The following is a 16,633-nucleotide window of genomic DNA, read 5'->3' as shown; positions in this document are numbered from 1 at the left end:
ACACTTCTCGCCCTCCTCTCTCTTTCTCTCGGCCCTCGGCGGCGCCTTTCGACACTGTCTCTCGCTCTCCCCAGGCCGCCGCGTCACCGCATCCATGGCACGGTCCCGGCAAGGATGAGCTCCGCCCCAGTGGCTTACTACAGGAGCAGGGAGCTAGGGAGCACCCCCTGAGTCTGCATTTAGGGGGACGAAGACCCCGTATGGCGACGACGACGACGATGACTGCGACGACGATGACGCCCGCCGGGCCGCAGGGAAGGGATCGAGGCCGCCTAGGGAAACACTTCCCTCGCCGAACCCCTGACCGCCTTCCCTCTGGGCACTGGTGGAACGCCGCTGCTGCCGCCGCCACTGCTGCCCGCCACGGGCGACAGGCCTGCGAAGCGACCCCAGCCGCGCCGCCGGCGCGGCCCCCTGACGGCGATTGATCGTCAAGCGACTCTCAGACAGGCGTAGCCCCGGGAGGAACCCGGGGCCGCAAGTGCGTTTGAAGTGTCGATGATCAATGTGTCCTGCAATTCACATTAATTCTCACAGCTAGCTGCGTTCTTCATCGATGCACGAGCCAAGTGATCTACCGCTAAGAGTTGTCTGCCTTTCAAGCACCGCTCACACCAAGCGGGCCCCTCTTTATTACTCTGGCGGCGAGGACGCGTGGGCGCGCGCCTGGCTTCAACTGTACGAGCACACAGAAACAGAAGCGGAAAAAAAAACAATTGGAGGAACCCACGCTCTGAAGGCCAGCCAAGAGGTGGGGGAGCCCGCGCCCCCAACCGCCTCCCCCTGCGAGGGGAGACGCCGACCTCACAAACGCTATCCTTCAGAGGCGGCCCAGGCACCCAGGCTCGGCCCGGCCTCCGCGCGGAGGACCAGGCAGCGTGTGCCAGAATGCGGGGGGCACGGCGGCCCGCCCACTTCTCGCTTTCACGGGACGACACGCACAACACACACGGCACGCGGCTGGGGGCGGGCGGCCGTTGGTCCCCGAACCACGCCGGCTCTCCCTCAGCCCCCGACACTGCAGGCCTCACGGAGCACCACGGCGCCGCTGCCCGGCCAGCTTTTCTCTTCCCCCACTGCATGGCCTTTCCCCTGGGCTCGAGACGGGTACGCGACAACGACCGGCCCCCTGCCAGCACGCCTCCCGTGGGACCTCCCACCTCCCGTGGGCGGGCAAGCAACCGGCGGACGTGCTCCGCCGCCGGCCCCGGAGGCGGATGCCACCGAGACCCAAGCTGGCATTGCCATTGCCCAAGGCCTGCTGGACGGCAGAACCAGCCGCCGCCGGGGCCGCACTCCCAGGACTGCCGCCGCAGCGTCGCACCGCCGGGGCCCCTTGCCTCAGGCATGTGCTTGGCAGAAGGCGGTATGGCACTGAGCCGGGGGGCAATGCCCGCTCTCCTCGTTTGCACGTGGAGACCGGGCGGGGAGAAGCGCCTGCACGGCCGCCCCGCACGCCTTCCTGCAGCCTACATGCGGCCGGCAAGGGGGCTGGAGGACGTGACGTGCGGGGCCCGGGATGGGACCACTGCCAGCCAACGGCAGGTGCCGTCCGGCCGACCGTCCCTGCAGGGAGGGACACCTGTGTAGCAGCGCCACCGCCGCTCGGCACAGGGTCGCGCGCGCTCGCGGGCCTCCGCTGCCGGAGGGCCCACTGAGTGCTCGCCCCCCACCAGCGGGCAGGCGGTTGAGCCAGGGGACGGCTGGCGGATGACGGCCCCAACGCTGTGCATTCGAGGAGAAAAGGCTGTCGAGGGGAGGAGAGGCGCCGGACGAGCCGGACACGGCGCCACGCGCGCGAGAGACCACGGCGGCAGTCCAAGGAGAGAGAGCGCGGGCGGGCCCCAGCGGGCGCGGGGGATGTGGGCCTGACCACCGAGAACACCTTGGGCGCACGCACGCACGCGCGCCACGAAGCGCGGCCCGGAACGCCCAGAGGCCTCAGCCCTTGGAGTTCCTCTGCCCCGTGCGAGAGGGGGGCCGCTCGGCCCGAGAGCGGGGAACTCTGCCGGCCGGCAAAGGCCCCGCTCCCCGGTGCGGGTAGGGCTGGAGGAGTCGCCTCCTCCGAGCCCTTAAGGCGCCTCGGCCACCCGGCTCCCTCGCCCTTTACACCTCGGCCGCCGACGGGTGCCACAGCTGGATGGCCGGCCGTCGCTGGACGGGCAGAGCAGCAAGGGAAGGGACGGGTGCGCCTCTGGGAGGGGCCGTGCCAAGCACCCCTCCCTCCCGGCACCCGGGCGGCTTTCTCGCACACATGCCGAGGAGAGCCAAGCTCGGGAGAACACGGGCCGCGCCAGGGCGCCCGCACGCGGCCCGCGGGTGACTGGCGTTCGGCGGCGCCGGCCACAGCGGCGAGAGGCTCAAAGGCCCGTGGCCGTGCCCCCGCTCTCTGACAGGGACGGACCAGCGGCAGACCGGCGCAAGGCCGGGGTGGGGGGGGGTGGTGTGGGGGCGGGGGGGGGCGACGCCCGTTGTAGCGTGGGGTGAGCCCCACCCGAGCGCACGGTGGCAGGCGCGCGTGGCAGGCTTCGCCGCACCGAGTGGCTTTTCCCCCCTCTCCCCCTTCCAACCCCCTGTGCCCGGTGGTGCCACGCACCTCCGGTCCCTGTCTCTCTCTAGGGCTGCGGCGCGCGGCGAAAGGGAAGGGTGTGGAATGACCCGCACTTACTGGGAATTCCTCGTTCATGGGGAAGAATTGCAATCCCCGATCCCCATCACCAATGGGGTTCAATGGGCTACCCGCGCCTGCCGGCGGAGTGTAGGCACAAGCTAAGCCAGTCAGTGTAGCACGCGTGCGGCCCCGGACATCTAAGGGCATCACAGACCTGTTATTGCTCAATCTCGGGTGGCTGAACGCCACTTGTCCCTCTAAGAAGTTTGACGCCGACCGCTCGGGGGTCGCGTAACTAGTTAGCATGCCAGAGTCTCGTTCCTTATTGGAATTAACCAGACAAATCGCTCCACTAACTAACAACAGCCATGCACCACCACCCATGGAATCGAGAAACAGCTCTCAATCTGCCAATGCTGTCCGTGTCCGGGCCGGCTGAGGTTTCCCATGTTGAGTCAAATTAAGCTGCAGGCTCCACTCCTGGTGGTGCCCTTCCATCAATTCCTTTAAGTTTCAGCTTTGCAACCATATTCCCCCTGGAACCCAAAGACTTGGGATTCCCGGGAGCTGCCCGGCGGGTCATGGGAATAACGCCAGCGGATCGCCAGTCGGCATTGTTCATGGTCGGAACGACGACGGTATCTGATCGTCTTCGAATCTGTGACTTCCGTTCTTGATTAATGAAAACATTCTTGGCAAATGCTTTCGCTCTAGGCCGTCTTGCGCCGGTCCAAGAATTTCACCTCTAGCGGCACAATACGAATGCCCCCGGCCGTCCCTCTTAATCATGGCCCCGTTTCCGAAACCAACAAAATAGAACCGGACTCCTATTCCATTATTCCTAGCTGCAGTATGCCGGCGGCCGGCCTGCTTTGAACACTCTAATTTTCTCAAAGTAAACGCTTCGAACCCCGCGGGACACTCAGCTAAGAGCATCGAGGAGGCACCGAGAGGCAGGGGCTGGGACAGGCGGTGGCTCGGCTTGCGGCGGACCGCCAGCTCGATCCCAAGATCCACCTACGAGCTTTTAAACTGCAGCAACTTTAAGATACGCTATTGGAGCTGGAATTACCGCGGCTGCTGGCACCAGACTTGCCCTCCAATGGATCTTCGCTCAAGGATTTAAAGTGCGCTCATTCCAATTACAGGGCCTCAAAAGAGTCCTGTATTGTTATTTTTCGTCACTACCTCCGCGGGTCGGGAGTGGGTAATTTGCGCGCCTGCTGCCTTCCTTGGATGTGGTAGCCGTTTCTCAGGCTCCCTCTCCGGAATCGAACCCTGATTCCCCGTCACCCGTGGTCACCATGGTAGGCACAGACAGTACCATCGAAAGTTGATAAAGCACACATTCGAATGGGTCGTTGCCGCCGCGGGGGCTTGCGATCGGCTCGAGGTTATCTAGAGTCACCAAAGCTGCCAGGCGGGCCCGGGTTGGTTTTGGTCTGATAAATGCACGCGTCTCCGGAGTTCGGCGCTCGTCGGCATGTATTAGCTCTAGAATTACCACAGTTATCCAAGGAGTGGAAGAGGAGCGACCAAAGGAACCATAACTGATTTAATGAGCCATTCACAGTTTCACTATACCGCCTGTGTGTACTTAGACATGCATGGCTTAAGCTTTGAGACAAGCATATGCTACTAGCAGGATCAACCAGGTAGCCGCCACCCATGGTGGCGCCACGCTGCGTAGTGCAAGTGCCCGGACGGAGCACCTGGACGCGCCCAGCCCACCGGCGAACCCGCAGGGCGCCCTTGGCTTCTTTCGCCGCTCCAACCCACGGGAGCGCCATCAAGGACGAAGACACGGCAGCGGGCGGCGGCATGGCGGCGACGGGCGCCGGCGGCTGGGGTGGCGGCCGGCTGCATCACAGCCCAACAGCGCCTGGGATGGGGAAAGGCGCCACGTGCGAGTGACGCCCCTCGGCGACAGCCGACCCCAGCAGCCGGCCCTTCCCGCGACGCCGCAGGCAAGGAGCCAGGAACGCTGCACAGCTTTTTGCCACTCGGATGGATCGCGAGGCTTCGTCTCTCTCTCTCTCTCGCTTTTTTTCCCAGGGCCTGCGCCCCGGTTCGAGACTCGGCCTCGCACTCGAAAGGATGCACGCGGCGCGCGGAATGGGGCTTGGCCGGGGCTGACCCGCCCCCCCCACTAAAGCCGAGAAAAACCCGCCCGCCGAAAGGTGGCGGGCGAGCGACCGGCCGCCAGCAAGGTTGGGCCGAGCAGGGCCCCACTTACAGGGAGTGAACCCTGTCCCGGCGCGTCCCCCCACTGGGCCGCGCGGAAAGCACCGGACGTGCTAGAGGAGGCAGCGATCTGACAAGGCAGGCGCGGCCCGGACACCGAGGCCCCTTTTCAGCTGAGGCGGCTCGCTCTGGAGCAGGCGGTGGAACGGCAAAGGAGCGCGCGGACTGGGCTCTGTTCTAACCGCATCCGCGCCGCATCAGGTTCGGGCAGTTTAGCCCTCTCTCTATTCTCTCTCGCCTCTCTCCCTTCTCGTGGCTCAGCTCCAGCCACACCATTGCCCGGCGCTGCTTGCAGCCGGCACCCACACAGGTGCTACCCAGACTGGGGCCAGCACCGGCACCTCACGTGGTTTTTTAAGAACACCTGAAGGCTCGTGGGGCCACGCGGCCGTCACACAGCTGGGGACGGTAAAGACGCCCTTCCCCAGGCCAGCGGGAGGGGTGACACCACGCCTGCGACGGGAAGCGAATTGGAAAGCAGAGGAGCGCGGGGGGTGCCGCCACCCGCCCGCAGCCAACAAAGGCTCCCCTTTAGGCTAAGCAACGGCGGGACTGGACCGGCCCCCGCCCGGCCGGGGGGGGGGACTCAGTGGCCCCCCCCACTTCCGGCCCGGGGAACCCGGCCGAGTGTGCGAGATAAAGTGCCACCGACCTGGCGCCACGGGCCACCGGCTTTCTCCTGGCCTTGCGGCGGTCGGCTTTCCCTTCCGAAAAAAAAAGCCGGGGGACGGCACGACAAAAAAGGCACACAGAGGCGTGTTCACAATTACCCATGCTAGCCACGGGGGCCGCGGGGCTTGGGGCACGGGGGGGGGGGGCCGAGGTACGCGCCTCACTGCCTCCCAACGACTGATCCACTGGCATCCCGCTCGCGCCTGCGTCGCAACGCTTCTTGGTGCCGCGGCTTAGGGCCGCGAGAGAAAAATAAAAAGGCCTGCGGAGGCCTGGCGGGCGCCCCCCCAACTCCGCCCACCTCAACAAAAAGCAACGGACCCGGAACAGCAAACCTGGCCCGCCCCGCATAAGCGGCTCAGTTGATCCGGGCACAACCGAGGTAGGCGAGGCGCCGCCGCCTCGCGCAGGACCAATCCGGGGGGGGCTCTCCGTCGGGTGCCGGGCCCATAACAAAAAAAAAAAACTGGGCCAAAAAATTCTGCCTGCCACAACGCGGGTACCCGGCTTAAGGCCGAGGAAGGGCGACGGCTTCAACAACTACGGCTGGGGACCACCGCCGCCGCTGAGGCGGACCGACGGGCCCAAAACAACAGTAAATGATTCTGGAGCAGAGGCATGGCTTGGAGAAAACACTCCTCTGCTTTGTCTGGGCAATCCTTAACCAGTGTGTTACATGGCTCTTGCTGCCAATTTCTTGCTCAACAGTGTGATAGATTAATCAGATTCGTGCTAACAATTATAACTATATTTTAAATATTTTAGAAAATATTTGTCAAAAAGTAAGAGAGGAAAAGGATATGGAATTAGCGTCAAAAAACAGATGTTTTCAGATATTCATGAGAAAACAGGATGCAGGATGTAGTTTGAGATAAGTAACATCCCAAAAGGCAATAGGCCTCAGGATAATTAAAGAATCAGCCTTGAAATGGACAAAATTGGGATGATTCCAGGTATCGATGAAATAATAAGGCTTCTTTTTGGAATGCTGGCTTCTATAACACATTTCTATAATGCTGGCTTCTATAACACAAGACTTGGGGTGCATGTGCAGCTTGTGGGGTTGTTCAAAGGACACTGATGATGAAGAGAAGCCTTCGTGGGAAGCAACCACCAAACCAAAAGACCCCTTAGAAACAAGCAGAGCATGCACTGTGCAGTACAGTGACATAGATTTCAAGAATCAAAAATAGGAGGAGATTGACAGAAAATTATTGAGGAATATGTATTAACATCCAGTCTATAAGTTGTCTTTGGATTCTTTATCTTTTGAATGGGAGGCAGGGTGAGAAAAGCCCCCTGTATCCTGACTGGTTTTGCTTATGCTTTAACCAAACCACTGCCAAATTATTTTGTATCTGCTTGATTATATTTGATTGCATGATTTCATATAAAATTGCTGTTCAATTAAAATTGCTGCTAAATTCTAATGTTGGTTTATTAAATTAGACATATAGGGACCACATTCATAACAACAGGCCCCCTCAGTCACCTACCCGTTGGGACTGTGCTTTCTACTGAGCCAGTCCCGCCAGAAAAGCAGCTTTAAACACACCTCTAAGAAGGCACTGATCCAGATAAAGCACATCCATTCCCCTCTGCCCAGGGCCAGTCCCCTGTACATCTGGCAGCCTGCAAAATCTAACACCCCCTCAGGGTCCAACACATTGTTCCAGCCCAAAGCATAAAGGCAATTTGTTTTGTTAAAGCTGAAGTCATTCCTGCAGGTCCTCGGCCTTCCAAGGCCAACGCTGCCACTCTGGAGGGAATCCTGTGACCCCGAGCATTTGATGGTGACCACACCAAAGCAAGAGGTGCCTCCTTCAGCAGGAGAATGGCACATGGCAATGCTGTGCCTTTGTGTCCCCAGCCTTCCCCCCATTGTTTCAGCAATGGCAGCTACACTTAGGCAGCTTCAGCAGAGCTTATTTGTGTTGGCTTAGTGCAGATCAGGACTCCCAGCCCACCTCTAACAGCAGCTTGCAATGACAACAGGACCTGCACACTGAGGTCTTTTGCTGGAGGCAAGCCTGTCACAAGCACACACCCTCTTCAAACTTCCCATCAAACAGAAAGGAGAAGAGCAGGAAAAGGCTACCTTTGGACCAGGCTTCCCCAGGTCTACACATGGCCCAATTCTGGGTAGAAAACTCCCGCCAGTGCTGGCCTTCTTCTTCATGTTAAGAAACTTCTCCCACAGGAACTTAGAGGGAAGCAGCTGAAAGGCAAAAATAAACCAGCTAGAGCCTCAGAGTTGGCCTTGTTCAGAAAGGCTTTTCTTGAACAAGTGGCACTGGTGAACAATTTGTGATCACATTGTCCAGGACAGTCCTGGAAGCCCTGGAAGTTGCTTGCTGAAATACTCAGCACCAATAAATTTACAATACAGAGTGCAATACACATACTCCAAACACATGGCTCTGTCCCATCAGCTTCTCCGTGATTGCATGTGACATGGTTGGGGATTTCTGCTCTTTGGGCATTTCTTTCCTCTTTAGCTTCATTGGATTGAGGCAGTGACCTTTTCAAAGAATGGGGACGAGCTCTCAGAACTGCCCGGACTCCATCCCTGTACAGCACTGAGAACTCACCGCAAGGAGATATCACTGCTGGCTGAGTCCAAGAGAGGCAAGAAGGGAACATTGTACCAAGAGTGAGGAGCACAGGAATGTGTCCAAGTTGTACTTCTCTCTGTTAATTAGCATTTGTTTTCTCTCTCTGGGCTCACAGACCCCTCCAGAGAAGAAAACAGAGGGATCTCCTGGACAGAGCCTCAGCAGTGGGGCATTTCAGTCAAGTGAGCTCCAGACACCAAGGGACCTTTGTGGCCCTGGCTCCAGGGAGCAGGAAAGAACTGTACAGCCCTCAGGATTCCTACCAATCCAGAGCTTTCAAGAGAAGCCAACTCCTTTGGGAGAGATACCATCAACACATGGTAAACCAAAATCAGGGGACAATTCCCAGCACAGGAAGATTTCCACCATCCTGCAGAACAAAGGTGTGATGGTGTTCACAGGGGTCTTAGGATGAGGGAAGAGACGAGGATCTGACTCCATGGTTCAGCAGGCTTGATTTTTTATTTTGTGATATATATTATATTAAAACTACACTAAAAGAATAGAAGAAAGGATTTCATCAGAAGGCTAGCTAAGAATAGAGGAGGAAGGAATGATAACAAAGGCTTCTGGCCTGGACTCTCTCTCTGAGCCAGCTGGGCTGTGATTGGCCATTAATTACAAACATCCAACATGGGCCAATCAACGATCCACCTGTTGCATTCCACAGCAGCAGATAATCATTGTTTACATTTTGTTCCTGAGGCTTCTCAACTTCTCAGGAGGACAAAGCCTAAGGAAAGGATTTTTCATAAAAGATATCTGGGACACAAAGGTGCTGAGACATTTTCTTCTGGGCATGCTGCAGCAGATAACTTGCTTTGCTGTACACTGTGTCTGCAGGGCTGGATCTGTGCCCACACAGGAGCTGGGAGAGAACAGCTGCTTTGGAAGCTCTTCCAGCTGGGACCAGCCCTGTCTCACAGGGCTTTGGGCAGAGTTTGAGCTTCCCCCCCAACATGCTCAGGTGCCCAAGGGCAGCTTGGTCTTGACACCAGCAGGGGGCTATTTACAAATCACAAACGGGACAGGGCTGCTGTGGAACTGCCTTGAGCCGTTTTATTTTCCAGCATCAGTCTCATTACATGGTTATGACAATGGGAAGATGCCAGCAGCTCACATCCCAGGCAGCAGACCAAGAACTCAATGTTACAACTTCCTTTATAAGTTTCTTGACTAATCACATAAAGCAAAAGCACATTGACAGTAGTTCTATCCAACCACTATAAGCACTCGTACCTTTGGTTAAAACAATGCTTGCTTATTTTGAATACAATACCTGCTTGTAAGCCTTAAAGCACAATGCACAGAGCTCCATTATTAAGCTTTAACCCTCCTAATATCTTGCTAGATAAACTTTTCTGTAGCTTAGGGAGTTATTCTAGACAAGCATTAATACACACACCATTGTTCTATTTGTCCTTGCTTTTCTACTTTTTAAACAATTTTTCTGCTGACCTATCTAATGGCAGTTGCCTAGCTCTAATCACAGTTCTACTGTATCTGAGGCTGCCTTTTGCAGCTTTCCCAAAACCCTCTGGTTTTGTGGATTCCCACAATTCCCCCTCTCTGTTCACCTCAAAAGAAACCTTCATAATTGTGTCATTTATTACTTGTGTTTCGTAGCCTTACTAGAATATTTCTGCTTATTACCTACTTAAAGCATTTTCTTGCTTGCACTAAAGCAGGGGCAGGGAGAGCAGGGACACCAGGGCACTTTGCAGCCTTAACACAGCCCAGTGGGTACTTACAGTGAAAGATGTCAGCCTTTCCCTGGACAAAAGACGAGGTGTCGAGGTCTTCTTTGGGAATCCAGAAGCCATTTTGAAGGCAGGATCTCCCAGATGAGTGGCAATGCCTCAACAAAACTGGAAGAAGCAACAATGGAACTCTGAAAATCCAGAACCCAATTCATGGCAGATTCAAGGCATATATTGGTGCTAAAAATTTCCTATGATTTGAAAGTAGCTAAGTGCTTGTTTGGTGTAAGTAGCTAGTATGTTAGGCCTCTAGTTGGACTTTATTTGAACTATAGGGCTGCCTTGTGCAATTCAAAGATGGATCATACTGAAACCTGGAGCTAAAAATCTGAACATTAAGAATAGTTAGAACAGACAAAGCTGCAGCCTAAATATTACTTTAAAATAGCTAGAGTGGATATCCTCTTCTTTTGGCTAAAGCACCCCTGCTCTCTCAGCTGCTCCTCACAGGACTTGGGAGAGACTGGAATGTTATGGCTAATGGCTTAAAAATTGTTATAAAGGACGTTCTGCCCATTGGGACAAAACTGTATAAAGAGGCTGCGACCACCCAAGCCCACCCTTCCCTAAAAATGCCTCTGGACTGGAACTTGGCACTGTGAGTTAAGCTGCTGAAGGGAACTTGAGACAAGACAAAGGTGACACTATTGTCCCATTAGCTCAGGGCTGGGGAGAACTAAGCAAGGCTGCAGAGAAAAACCTATCCACAACCTATCCAAAGCCAAACGCAGCAGCTGTCCTGAAAATCAGCTCTGTCTGGCTTCAAGGTGGGCAAGTCATAGCCACAGACTCGTCTGCTGAGGCCAGGTTTGCACACAAACCTCCCACCAAAGACCTCCACAGTGCCCCCAGACCCATTCCTGAGGCCTTGCACCAGACGACTGCAGGGCACGCAAAGTAACACAACAGATCTGAAAATCCAGAAGCCAATTGATGGCAGACTCAAAGGACAGACAGATGCTAAAGATTTTATATTATTTGAAATAGCAATAGACAGAGTCCAACTTGCCCCACCCCAGGGAGGCAGCTGGGAGGTCCCACCTTGCCCAAATCTGCATGAATCCATTGGAGTCTTACGTTTTGCGAGACCTCACCACAGAGAAGACCAGAAGAGGATTTGATGGTATGCCAATGGGATCCATGGAATGGTGATGTTTTTCACTTCATCTGTCTCTGTCACTCTCCTTCTTCCCCTTCTTCCCAACCCCCCATTCCCCCCCCCCGCCCCCTGCTTCTTTTTCTTTTCCTTTCTCTCTCTCTTCCTCCTATTTACTGTTACATAAAATCCAGACTATTGATTTTGGCATATGGTCTCGTTTGCACCTCAATTCACAGGCCTCTCCCTAATAATTGTAATAACCAGATGATAACAACCCACTGAAACTTGATGAAACTTCAACAGACCTCATTCACCTTTCAGCAGTTTAAGCAACCACTATACGAGAAAAAAAAGTCTAGACCAGTATATTTAGAAAATGTTGCATTCCTTCAGTGCAAAAAAAAAAAAAAAAGCACAATCAGTAGAGCATATATTGTTCATCCACTCAGCTGTGCATTGTGGTGGTGTTCCCAGGGGTCTTAGGATGAGGGAAGAGATGAGGATCTGACTCTTGATTTATTATTTTATGATATATATTCTATTAAAATTATACTAAAAGAATAGAAGAAAGGATTTCATCAGAAGGCTAGCTAAGAATAGAAAAAGAAAGAATGAATAACAAAAGCTTGTGTCTCAGACAGAGAGTCCAAGCCAGCTGACTGTGAGTGGCCATTAATTAGAAACAACCACATGAGACCAATCACAGATGCACCTGTTGCATTCCACAGCAGCAGATAACCATTGTTTACATTTTGTTCCTGAGCTCTCTCAGCTTCTCAGGAGAAAAAACCCAAAGGAAAGGATTTTTCATAAAAGATGTCTGTGGCAGTGCAGACCACTGAACTGCTGCACCAGAAGATGGGCATTATCCCATCCTGTATTTCCCTTTGGCATTCTCTCTCAGAGTGCAGATGAGACAAAACCAAAAAGTTCAACTTGAGTCAATCTTTACCTCCAAAGGAATTTCAGGAACTTTCTGCAGAGGCCAATGCTCTGCACTCTGATGAACTCCTTGCAGAGGCCAATGCTCTGCACGCTCAGGAACTTTGCAGAGGCCAATGCTCGGCGAACAATTCCCCTGGCGAATCGCCCAGTGAAGCCGCCTGCAGGAGCCCAGGCTGCGCACAACCAGCCAGGGCCGCGTTCTCAGGCAACTGAGGCTGCGCCGCTGTCACAGACGCTGCCGCCGCCTTCGTGGTTTCCAGGCACCCGCGGAATCCGGCAGCCACCGCCCTTTCCCGGATCCTGCCCCTCCCAGCCCCGCACGCCTCCCAAGATGCTGCCGGGGCTCGGGGGCTTCGTCTGCCTGGGCTGGGGCTCGGCCTCCCCTGCGGGACAAGGTGAGGGGGGGTCCCCGGGGGTCGTGTCCCCCCGGGAGCGTGTGTGAGTCCCCCATGTCCCCCCCAAGCCGGGGTCACCCCTTTTCTCTGCCCAGAGCTCCTGAGCCAGCTCCTGCTGCCCCCTGGGAGGGCATTGGGGAGCCCCCCGGGGACCCCCTTGAATGCCCATTCCTGGGCACTGGGACCCTTCGCATCTCCTTCCCCAGCTGCAGGACCCCCTGCACCCCCTTATTCTGCCCCGACACCCCCTGCACCCCCTTTCCCGGGTATCCGCCTCTCCCGGCCCCTGGATCCCCCGTTTCCATGAGCCCGGGGACCCCCGGACCCCATTTCCGGCCAGCCCGGGGCACCTCAGCCCCAGGCCTTCCTTTGCCCGGCGACCGGTGACGTCACTGCAGACTCGGGTCGCCATTGGCGAGCAGCAAAGAGCGGTGCCAATGGCGGGGCCGGAGGCGGCTCAGGGGCCGTGAAGAGTCTTGAGCCGTGAGGGGCCATGAGGGGCCATGAAGGGCCGTGAGGTGTCACTCTTGCGCCGAGAATGACACAGGAACAGGCAGGAGGCAGTATTGCAGAAAGACTAAAAGAAGGTTTAATTCAAGAGAACCGTGCGGTTTTTATAGAGTGACACGATATATTCTGTTTGATTGGCTAGTGTACAAAAACATTCTTTATACACCGTCCTTGAGAAGAAGAGAAAGATGAAGTAGAAGAACACCACCTGCAGATTGTTTATACTGAAGTTCTCACATTCTTACAACTTGCTAATAATTCTCACAAGCTGCTGTGAGAAACACTTGCTGTTTCTCTCTCTCTGTCCCATGGCATCCACAGTGAGGGGCTGTGAGGGGTCTTGGGCAACTGTGAGGGAGCCATGAGGGGCCTGTGAGGGACCTTGGGGAACTGTGTGGTGTTATCTTTTTATACTAAAAACTACGTGTACAGTATTTACAATAACTTCTCAATACTTATCACCTATGTTAGACAGTGAGTTTTTACTCGAATCTAAAAATGCCAACATCACTTAAAAGATGAAGGAAGAAGGAAAGGAAGGAAGGAAGGAAGGAAGGAAGGAAGGAAGGAAGGAAGGAAGGAAGGAAGGAAGGAAGGAAGGAAGGAAGGAAGGAAGGAAGGAAGGAAGGAAGGAAGGAAGGAAGGAAGGAAGGAAGGAAGGAAGGAAGGAAGGAAGGAAGGAAGGAAGGAAGGAAGGAAGGAAGGAAGGGTGATAAATGAATTCACTGGATTCAAGGATCATACAATTATAAATTTATTATTATTATTATTATGCAAGCAAGAATAAGCAAAGTTCAGCGCTGGGCGGCCGGGAGTCTCCGCTCCTCTAGGCTCGCACCGTTCCTATCCCCAAAGTCCACCTTTTATTGCCTTTTTCTCCCGGGTCCAGGGATGACGTGGTCTGTCTTTTGCGCTTGCTCGTTCAGATGCTAGGGGGTCTTTTTCTGCCTTCTGGTGGTCCTGGGATGAAGGCTCCAAGTCTTCCTCTGTGAACCGCTGAGTGAACTTTTCCTTATAAGGCATACCTATACAGTGGAATTTTCAGAACACTATACGATTCCTGCAAGCCTAAGCAATTCTTGCGAGTTTAGGGATTGTTGTTAGAGCTCTCCTCTGTGATCTCTTAGGTGAACTTTTCTTTACCATGGAATTCCCACAGCACTATAGGATTCCTGCAAGCCAAGCAACCATATGTGAACCATATGTGGCTATACATTTAAAATCAAGTGGTTTTAGCTATTTAGTTATTGCTTTGATATTGTATAATTATTTAGCTATTGATTAAATTAATGAACAAACGTATTGCTACTTATTACAATCCCCCTTTTTTTTTTTTACAGATTTTCTTCATTAAATCTTTTTAGTTCCTTCCTAGCAAGCGTTAACTCAATTTCCTCCTCAGTTAAGCTATGTGCGATAATTATATATGCTAATTTCCTTAGCTTTTTCATCATATTCCAATTCATAATGAATAGAACTGCTGACAAAATAAAACCAAGCACAATCAGAATCAAAAGAACAACAATGGGGTGGCATATACTGTTTAGGACACCTGTGGTAGTAGGAGACCACCCGAACAGGGTATCCCACCACCTGTGCTCGCCATCTTGCTTTACCCTCTCTATAACCCAGTGTATTTTTCCTACGTCATGATGAACAGTCACTAGGGTTTTCTGTCCGCTTTCCTTGATTCTCTCGAGGATTTGGATCAGGTCTTGATGGAGCATCAGTTGTCTCACTAGAGTGAAGTTCATCCCAATCGGAGTGGGCATTAGCTTGTGAAGCAGTGTGTAGTTGGATTGTAATAGGTGGTGAGAGGTGACTTTAGCTTCATAAGTAATATCACACCCTGTAATCTTAGTGAAGTTACAAGCACAGAAGTTTGAGTGATTCTTTGTATCCACCACAATATCATCTACAAGCACAGAATCACAAATAGTTCTAAAACACGCACATCCATTGCCTATGTATATAAGAACTGTTTTAGAAGTCTCGTTAGGACGAATCTCAAAATGACAAATGTTTTGCTCTGTGTCTAAACAGATATCTTGAGCTATAATTCCATTGCCTTCACAGATGAACCCCAGTTGTTCTCGGATAATGCAAGATTCCAAATCAACAGTTTGCCATTTGTCATCAAACTGACGGGCCCATCCCCTATGTTCTATAGGATAGAGGACAGCTCCGTCATGGTTTATTCCTAATGCAATACCAGGAAAGACTAGATGTACAGAGGCATTGTGTATGGTCAAGACAAAAGCAGTAGCTGTATTTGAAATAGCATTCTAGGTAAAATTTACCAGTTTCCACCAGGATTGGAATTCTCTTTCAAAATCGTTGGCGTTGTCCCAGATTATTTTCCGAATTTCTGTGGGGAAAGTGCCTTCCTCGCCCTCTCTTATAATCGAGGCAGAAACTGACTGCATCCACAATTGTGCCTGGATACAGCTGAGGGCTAAGGAAACATTATTTTGTGCAGCACTAAGTGCATCAATCACCAATTTGTGATCGTTCACATTTACTGTTTCCCACTTTGGCAAAATGTTTGACAGCATCCACTGGTGTGTCCCCAAGGCTAACAGAGATGACTTCAGTGGTTGCTGTAATTTGGACAGATCTCTAGTCGTAGCAGCCAATTTGTTCATTAGTACTTCCGAATCAATGCTATTCAGGATTCCCAATCCTGTACCTAGAACACCGGTCACATCTCTAAGTTTCCTTGGTTTAAAAGAGCTGCGTTTCCGCAGCCAAATGGTCCAGCCTTCAAAGGATGTTTGCAAAAACGGAGAACAAGCTGGCTGGATGTCTGAAACATTGGTCTGCATTAGCAGTTCGACCTGTTTGAGAGACCATGCTGGATTGAATAATATTTGTTGTTGACCAGTTTTCCTGATTATATAAGGTCCAATTTTGAAAGTTTTTGGGGTGAGTATAACTGGTGGTACAGATGGAGGGATGATATTATGAGGTTCAGCAGTGGTAGAGTGCGTTTTAGTATCTATTATAAATTTAAAAGAAAGGCCCTGTGTATCTTTCGACCAGAGACAGACTACCTCTGCAGTGTGAGTTAATGTGAAGTTTTGCCAGCAGTCTCGTGTTATTGGGTATGCACAATCTGCTATTTGTTTATCCTCCTGACCCATGGAAACACTGATTGCAATTGCGTTAGTATAGTCAGACCCATTAACCATTCGACATCCAATATTAATTTGTTCTCCCACTACTCCTTGAAGCTGCCAGGTTTTCTGCTCCTTCCATTCGTGTCTAGCGTACGGCAGACTGTCATGCAGTACTAATGTTAGTAAACCTAAACCTGTGGTATTCCCCATAGATCCGGTAGATTGCAAAAAGGCCTGAAACCAGTCAGGAGTCAGGGTCCCTTTATTTAGGGGGATCATGTTCTCTTTGTAAGGCTGATGAAGGTTTCCCCAGGCAGCCGGGAGGCTCAGGGTTATAATAATTAAGGTAGCTCGCCAAGCAGGGCAGGGTCCTAGCAACAAATTTCTTTCTCCTTTTGTACTCCTATCTCTTTTACCTGGGGCTTTCCTGTGCTCCGTTCCTGTTCCTGTGCTCCGTTGCTCTCCCCCACTACTCCTTACCTCTCTGCCTCACCTGCCAGCCCGGGTGCGTCCGTCTGCAGGGATCATTATCTTCTCGGCAGCAGGGGTAGTCTTCAGGGGTGCATTAATTGGGCTATCTCCTTAACTCCTGCCCCCACTCCTAAGGGCAGGCTGTCAGGCCTCCAGGCAAAGAGTCTCCTGTAAAGGATTTCTTTGATTTTA

At 53.0% G+C, this 16,633-nt stretch overlaps 1 non-coding gene across 1 annotated transcript; it reads right to left on the bottom strand.

The window, feature by feature from the left end:
* Positions 1 to 436: 436 nt before the first annotated feature.
* Positions 437 to 589, bottom strand: LOC118700593 (5.8S ribosomal RNA). Its single transcript, XR_004982308.1, has one exon. It is a non-coding gene; the product is annotated as a 5.8S ribosomal RNA (ribosomal RNA).
* Between the last annotated feature and the right edge of the window lie 16,044 nt (positions 590 to 16,633).

The sequence above is a fragment of the Molothrus ater genome, chromosome 31, assembly GCF_012460135.2.
Source record: "Molothrus ater isolate BHLD 08-10-18 breed brown headed cowbird chromosome 31, BPBGC_Mater_1.1, whole genome shotgun sequence".
NCBI lineage: Eukaryota > Metazoa > Chordata > Aves > Passeriformes > Icteridae > Molothrus > Molothrus ater.
This window is presented reverse-complemented; position numbering and strand designations above follow the sequence as displayed.